This window comes from Macaca mulatta, chromosome 8 (assembly GCF_049350105.2).
Source record: "Macaca mulatta isolate MMU2019108-1 chromosome 8, T2T-MMU8v2.0, whole genome shotgun sequence".
NCBI classification, from domain to species: Eukaryota; Metazoa; Chordata; class Mammalia; order Primates; family Cercopithecidae; genus Macaca; species Macaca mulatta.
Window position 1 is genome coordinate 143701850 of NC_133413.1, and position 8182 is coordinate 143710031.

Sequence of the window (8182 nt, forward strand, 5' to 3'; positions counted from 1 at the left end):
ATTCTACACATCTCCAAAAGGTAGGGTACTGTTTTTATCATCCCCACTGTATAAATGGAAATACCAAGGCAGAAAAAAAAAGTAATTTGCCAAAGATGTCCCAGCTAGTAAGTAGAGCTGGGATTAGAATCCAGGCAGTCGGCCAGGTTTGTCCCTAACCACCATGTCTGGATGACCCCAAACCTCCATGGTTTCTTTTTCCTAAGCAACGAAGTGCCTTCTAAATGCAAAGGTTGGTGGGGAAATGCTTGAAGTCAACATTCTCCCTGTGTAGTTTGAGGAACCTGACACCCAGAGAGAGTGTTTCTGGCTCTAGGTCCCAGGTCTTGTGACTGCAGATCCAGTCTTACCACAATCCAGCCCACACCGCCTCTACTCAGAGGGAGAAAGGGTGTTGCTGCTGATCTCACCTCCTCCCTGCCCCCTCGGTGGTGGTGGGCCAGGACTCTCTCTGAAAGAGGGATCATGTGTTTAATTATTATGTGAGTAACCGTGGGAGGCTTCCTGGCTGATTATTAATAGAAGCTGGAGAAGGTGTGCGTGTTTAGCAGCAGGCCAGCAGTTTGGGATGCCAGGCTGGCTTGGTCTCTTGGTTTGTGGAGTCACCTGAATGATTTGACTCATCTCCTGACTGAGGGCTTGGCTTCTTACTTCGGAGACACCCCATTCCCAAGGCAAATTGCTGCCTTGCCTCTCTCCTTACACTCGTTTACATCATCTATTTCCAGGCTGCCTGCAGGAACTGAAGCCTCTAGGCAAAGAGACCTGGATTTATTCCTTGCAGATCTCAGCTACATTGTCTAACCTCTTGGGACCTCACTTGCCTCATCTTTGAAATGGGCATGCCGACATCCAACTCGTCATGAGGACTTATGGAGATGATTGCACCTCAGGCACTCAGGAAGCTGCCACCATTGTGACTAGTATCATTTGGAGTCTGCCACGTTGGAACCTGCTGGCCACAGACCCTAACAAAACTGTTCCTTTGCTGCAAATGTCTTTTCCAGGTCTTTCCCCCTTTTCTCCACATGGGGAGTGATGGTCCTATGAGGAAGAATAATGTATTGCAGTATTAGACAGTGGGGTTCTTCTTTTTATTTTTTTCAGCAGGGCTCTTGGGAAGAAACCTGGCCATTTGAGCCCTCTTGACCTGGGGGTTAGGGTGACCGGGCCCAAAGCAAGACACAGTTTGACTTTTGTTTTGATACGACTTAAGGCATGAAAAGATTTGATCAAGAATCCCAGAAGGGAAGGAGAGAAACTTAAAGCTGGAGAAGAAAGAACACTTCGCCTGAGCTGGGGGCAGGGTCTGGGGTTCTGCTAGCAGCAGGGACCCTTGCTCCTGCCCTGGGGAGGTAGAGGGACTGCTATGTCCTCAACCCACCCTGTCTGGAGAGACTGGTGCCCAGGCAGCAACCCCTGCTCTGAAGAAACCCTGAGTTCCCCAATGCCTGCCCGCTCTGTGAAAGAACACGTGAAACTTTGCCTGACATTGGTGCAGGGGAGCTGGGTGCCCACTCACGACAGAGACCAAATTTCCCACTGAGCCAGCGGAATGAGGGCTGCAAGTTCCCACGGACTTAAAAAAAAGTAAGAAAAATGGATATTTCTTGCACATCTGAACTTGTGGCCTCAGATCTCTGCCCCTGCCCCCCTCCCCGCCACCGTGTTGGGACCTCCGCACCACTGCAAGGGCGAGAGCAGCAGTGCGTGAAGCTGCCATGTAGAAAACAGGTCTTGAGAAGAAATGTCCGTGATAATACAGCGGCTGCAGTTCTGCGAAGGGACAACCCCTGATGGCTAGACCTGCGCTGTCTAATACAACAGCCGGCAGCCACACGGGTGTGTGTTTAAATTCATTCAAAGGAAATGAAATTAAAAATTGGCCATGCTTCAGGTGCTCAATAACCCCTGTGACCAGTGGCTGCTGAGACTGGCCGCACACACTTCTATCACTGCAGAATGTTCTCTTGGTCTACTGGTTTATTTGTCTAGACAATTCTATCTAGAGTAAGGAACACGGAACAATTCCCCAAAAAGCACTGGGAGAAAACTTTCTTTATTCCTCTGCACAACAGGTGAAGACTACCTCTGTTTTCAGGGACAGTTTTAATGATTTCTAGCAGTCAATGTGGAGGAGGAGGCCTACAATTACGCATGGGGGTGGATACAATTTGTGTGGAGGAAGGACGTGTGTGCAAATAACTTCTACCTGGCAAGCACAGGAAGTTTGTGGACACTTTGTTCCTCGAAACACCTCTGTAGGGCCCTCCTTTGGAGACCTTCCAGGCTGGCCTCTCTGGCCAAGTCTCCACTGCCCACGTGTCCCAGCCCCTCACGATGATGACTCTGAAAAAAAGGTATTTTGGAAAAGCAGTGTCACGTGTGAGCCCCATTTTCTGTTTGCAGGCCTGTCTCTCCTCTGTGGGGGTTAGCTCTTCGAGAAACATCTCCAGTGTATCCCCAGCAGCCAGAGCCTGGCTACACACAGTAGAGGTTTAATAAGTGTTGATGAGATGAACGGGCACGTTGGCAGATGGGAGGCTGAATTGGGGTGGCTGCCTTTGGCCTCCAACAAAACTGGGTGTAAACTTCATCTTCTCCAGAATATCTTTGTGGACTCCAACCCCCAACTCTGGGCACAATGGTATTCCTAGATTCCGTGATTGCTTTCCTAGATTCCCAGAAGGGGTTGTGGTATAATAGGTGGAAGAGCTGAAGGATCCATAACCAGAAAACGGGGAAGGTTGGGAAGGGGAGGGTTCAGATAGAAACTCAGTAGACAAGGCGGAAGAAGAAAGCCTCATGGGGGACACTGGGGGTGGACAGGCCCTTCTGTCCAGGGGTTTCCCCAGCAGCAGGGGGAAGTAAGTACCAGGTGACACCTCTGTGTGTTGCTCAGAATCTTTTAAAATGTGTGCAGGGAGAATACAATGGAATATTTCACATGCGTCTTATATCTAAGCAACGGAAATTCCATTGCAGATAGGTGCTGGAGAAGCCTTTTATAAAGTTCCCCAGGGCAGGGCAGGAGGAGAAGCCAGACCCAGGAGTCAATCCCAAGCCTGGAGGGTAGGCCCTGCTTTGGGTGACCCACCAGGCAACTAACTGGGTGACCCCCTATCCGAGGGCCTTGCTCAACCCCCGTCAGCTCTGCTGGCGGCATTTGAGGGCTTCTCTGCAGGATGCCAGTGCAGAGCGCTGTTCTACCAGGCGGCCCATCCCTTCAGGTGTCTCCCTAGCTTCTCTGACAGCTTTGCCACCTTGCACCTGCTTGCCCGCGTGCTCAGTCACGTCCTCCTCGTCCGCCGCGTTCCCCAGGCAGCTGTGTCAGCCTCCCAAGATGCAGGTAAGCCTCTGGCCTGGGGCCAGGTGTCTCCGGCCTGGCTCACCTGCTGGGTAGGTGACTGTTAGCATCGCTGCCTCTCCCCTAAAAGAAATCCCCTATTTTCACCCTTAGGCACTCAGGTACCATACCGACTACAAACAGTTTTATCTGTGCCTTTAAGCATTTACAATTCAGATATCCACCGGTATTGAGTGAAACGCCTGTTTCCAGTAAACATTTAAGGCTGCATTCATTCATTCATCATGCATTGAGTTAGCTCAGACCTGGTTTGTCCGGGAATGTTCCCTACTAGGAGCACAGCGTCCAATTCCACTGAATGCTAGAGGGAGAAGCATAGACAGGAACCTCGGCCTTTGAGGTGTGGAGAGGAGGTGGGCGGGTACTCACCATCCATCGTAATTGTAGCTTATTCTTACTGACAGCAAATCCTGTGCCAGGCCCTGTTCTAAGGACTCTCCATATTGAAAGCCTCAGAACATTCGTATGAGGGAGATGTTACTATGCTACCAGTTTTGTAAATGAGGAAAGAGAACACAGACAGTTTAAGTGAAAAAAGTGTCACATCACAGAGCTTGTAGCAGTTTGCTAGGGCTGCCAAAATAAACAACTGCAGGCTGTGGGGTTCAAACAACAGAAATGGATTCCCTCACAGGTCTGGGGCCCGGAAGTCTGAGATCAAGGTGTTGGCAGAGTTGGTTTCTTCTGAGGCCTCTCTGGCTTGTAGATGGTTGTCTTCTTTGTGTGTCTTCAGATGGTCTTCCCTCTGTACCTATGGCATGTTTTCTCCTCTCCTAAGGACACCAGTCACATTGGATTAGGCCACCCTAGTAATCTTATTTTAACTCGAGGACCTCTGTAAAGACCTGTCTTCCAATACAGTCACATCCTAAGGTACTAGGGGTTAGGATATCATCCTACGAATTTGTGGGACACAATTTAGCCCATACTAGAAGCTAGTAGGTGACAGAGTCAGGATTTAAATTCAGGCTGACGGGCTCCAGAATCCATGTGCTGCCTCTCAGAGAGACTTCCCACGCTGGGTAAAAAGTCTGCAGTGATCCTCTACCCTAGGGGTGGAGAAAATTTTCCAGAGTCAGGGTACTGTGGGGAATGAATGGGAGACTGTTGGTACCCTCCAGCCTCCCCTGACAGCTTCCAAGCCCTGAGCACCCCATACGCCCTGGATGTCCTGAAGCTCCAAATGCATTCTCCTTACATGGCCAGGGAATTTCCTTCTTCCTTAGAAGAGACAGGGAGACATAAATAAAAGATCCCCTTCTCTGCCAGGCACCTTTCTGGGCACTGCCCCACGGGACCCACCCAATTTAAACAATAACCCAGCAAGTTAGTGATTGTTATCCCCAGGGAGTAAATGGAAGCCAGCTTCTTTATCATCCGACCTTTCTCCTAAATCTCAGAGACACCTCATCAGGGAATATTCTAGCTAGAAGGTCCTTATCAGTTACAGGATCCAACAATCCTGTAGATAAAAAAACCAACGCTCAGAGAAGGATGTGGTATATTGGAGTCACAAAGCCCATTCAAGTCAGAGGCATGACTCTAACTGTATGGCTATGAACTGTGAGACCACGGCAGCAGAGACTGTGTCTGTCTTAGTTACCCTGGGTCCCCAGGATGGAGAATCAGATGAGCACAGAGGAAACCCTTTCTACATATTGAAGAATTAATAAATTATTCAACAATGAATACATTATTCAACAATGAATACATTAATTCCCAGCCCAAGCCCTTGTTTTGGTCTCAAATAAAGAAATAATAGGTTGTATTCAATCTCCTCTTCATCTTTCACAATAGAACACCAAATTTTAACAGATATCCAGCCCAAATAAATATTTCCCGGTTTTTCTTGTATGTGACTGTGTTTTGGCCAACGCAATCTAATTAGAAGTGGTTGAAACCTAGAAAATACGCTTCAAGAAAAAGCATGCACAAGTTAATTTGTTTCTTCCTTTATGCTGGCAAGAGTGAAATGCAATGGCTGGAGCTCCAGCAGTTACTGTGGACCACGAGGTGACCTTAGGCATGAAACCAATGCAGCACAGAACAACGGAGAGAAGGAACCTGATTAATCAACACTCTGGGGCTCCATACCAGCCCAGACAGCTCCTCGGGTTGCCTTGGACACAACAGAGAAGTAAACGCCTATGTTGCTTAAACGGCTGTTATTTGGGGTTTTTTTCTATTACTCATAATTAGACGTAATCTCACTACTCTAATGACGGAGCCCATTAGAGGCAACATAGATTAGTCAAGAGCTCAGAATGTAAATCCAGATGCACTTGCTAAGGGCATGACCTTATACAAGCTACTTCACTCTCTGGAGTCTGTTTCCTCATCCGTACAATGGGTTTAATAACAGCATTTATTCTCTTTCTCAGTATTGCCTACGAGGTGGCAGCCATCTCCTCAGCATCATGGCCACCCTTAGACCCCTTGTGAAGCCCAAGATCATCAAAAAGAGAACCAAGAAGTTCATCCATCACCAGTCAGACTGATACGTCAAAATTAAGTGTAACTGACAGGAACCCAGAGGTATTGACAACAGGGTTCACAGAAGGTTCAAAGGCCAGATCTTGATGCCCAACATTGGGAGCAACCAAAAAACAAAGCACATACTGCCCAGAGGCTTCTGGAAGTTCCTGATCCACAACGTCAAGGAGCTGGAAGTGCTGCTGATTTGCAACAAATCTCCCCGTGCTGACATCGCTCACAATGTTTCCTCCAAGAACCACAAAGCCATCATGAAAAGAGCCGCCCAGCTAGCCATCACAGCCACCAACCCTAATGCCAGGCAGCGCAGCAAAGAAAATGAGTAGACAGCTCATGTGCACATTTTGTGTTTAAATAAAACTGTAAAAACTGCCAAAAAAAAATAGCATTTATCCCATGAGATTGGCATAATCCATGGTGTAGATAAACGGTGATACATCATATGAAGTACAAGCGCATAGCTCACTGTGAGGCCCAGGCAGTGGTGTGCTCAGCAGAGTTCTTGCCTTTAGCAGCCAGACCCCAGCATGGGGGTGTGGGATCAGTTTTTGTCAGATGAGGATGATGATGATGATAATGATGATGAGGATGAGGATGCTTTACTTACTCTCACAAGTGACCATGAGCTAGCTTGGTCTTGACTGAGGGGCAGCCCAGGACTCCTGGCTGAACCTTCATCAGTGGAGCAGAGGGGTGCCAGAAAGAATAAGGCACAGTGGGGGACTTCCTGGACAATCCAGCCTTTACCAGCTTGGAGGAGTTTTTGGAAAGGTGGGTGGTTCCATAGGGATGTGGGCTGACCATTCCACAGTGCTGCAGAAATCAGAACAAAACAAAACGAGCTATAATAGTGAAACCATGTGCCCTGTGCATCCAAATTAAACAGCTCTACCACTCTGTGGCCCCAAATATGTTCCAACACTTCAAGTTAAGGAACAAACAGAAATCAGATCCAGACAAGTTTCGTTTGGGAGGATTTGTTCTGCCTCATAACTGTTGTTTAAACAGGCAGGAAATTTACTCAGCCAGCTTACTAGCTCTGAGACCTTGGGAAGAAGCCATTTAAACTCTCTAAGCCTTAATTTTACTACTGTACAATGGGGGTAGTAACATCTACCTCAAAAGATGACTGAAGAGATTAAATAGATTGTCTAGCAAACAGTCAGTACTTAATAAATATCTTCCGTCCGTTTCCTTTCCCACAGGGCCACCACAGCAGAGCCTAGAGAACTAGTGCCGAGTGAACTGGATACACAGCGTTTATTTCAAGTGTGTAACTGTAGGCTGGGTGCAGTGGCTCATGTCTATAATCCCAGCGCTTTGAGAAGCCAAAGTGGGAGGATAACTTGAGGCCAGGAGTTTGAGACCAGCCTGTGAGACCCCATCTCCACAAAAAATACAAAAAAATTAGCTGGATGTGGTGGTGCATGCCTGTAGTCCCAGCTACTCAGGAGGCTGAGGAGGGAGGATCGCTTGAACCTGTGAGTTTGAGGCTTCAGTAAGCTGTGACTGTGCCACTACCCTCCAGCCTAGGTGACACAGCAAGATCTTGTCTCCAAAATAAAGAAACAAAATAAAAAGTGCGAATGCAGAAGAACATGTGTTGGTCCTACAGAATCTCCTGAAGAAAGGTGAGCCAGGCAGGGGTTGAGTTCATGCCAAATGCCAGTCCCTCAAGGTAGAGCAGGACCTTGCAGGAAAGCTCTGTTCATGACCCGGTCCACATCACATCAAAGAGAAATGTTTTGATGTTAATTAAATGATGTGAAAGTGGTAATCTATTTTAATGTTCTTTAAGTATTAAAAGTGCTTTCTATTGTCATTTTTGATAGAATCTGAGAAATCAGAGGAAGCAAGATTGTGATGGGGCTTTAGATATCTATCTAGAATTACTAAGTGGATTTCACCTCTCCTGCACGTCAGTCAATGGACAATGGCTGTCTGGAACATGGCATTGAGAAGAATTCTCCATGTCATAGGGTAGACTAGCTATGTCTAGGGTAGACTAGCAATCTCTACCCTAGACGTAGCATAGAAATGTGACATGTACACATGGTCAGGGTATTTGCCATTCCTGACCTAGTCCCTTTGCCCCATCTGGCTAAACCTAGACTATGTGAACATAACCAATTATCTAGTGAGGCTAGATAATAGCTAGGTAGTTGCTCAGAGATCTCTCCCTGGTGAAAGTCTCCACTAGGCAGAGCTGGAAGTGAAAGATATGTTAACACATGGATCCCATGTGGTTACCCTGAACTGAGCACAAAATACCAAGCACTTTACATGCATTATTTCTAATCCTCCCAAGAATTCTGTAAGTTG

General features: G+C 47.4%; 1 pseudogene across 1 annotated transcript; it reads left to right on the plus strand.

Moving 5' to 3' along the window:
* The first annotated feature begins 538 nt into the window (after positions 1-538).
* Positions 539-7682, plus strand: LOC106999950 (large ribosomal subunit protein eL32 pseudogene; annotated as a pseudogene). The gene has a single exon (XR_013397436.1). The product of XR_013397436.1 is annotated as a large ribosomal subunit protein eL32 pseudogene (transcript).
* The last annotated feature ends 500 nt before the right edge of the window (positions 7683-8182 follow it).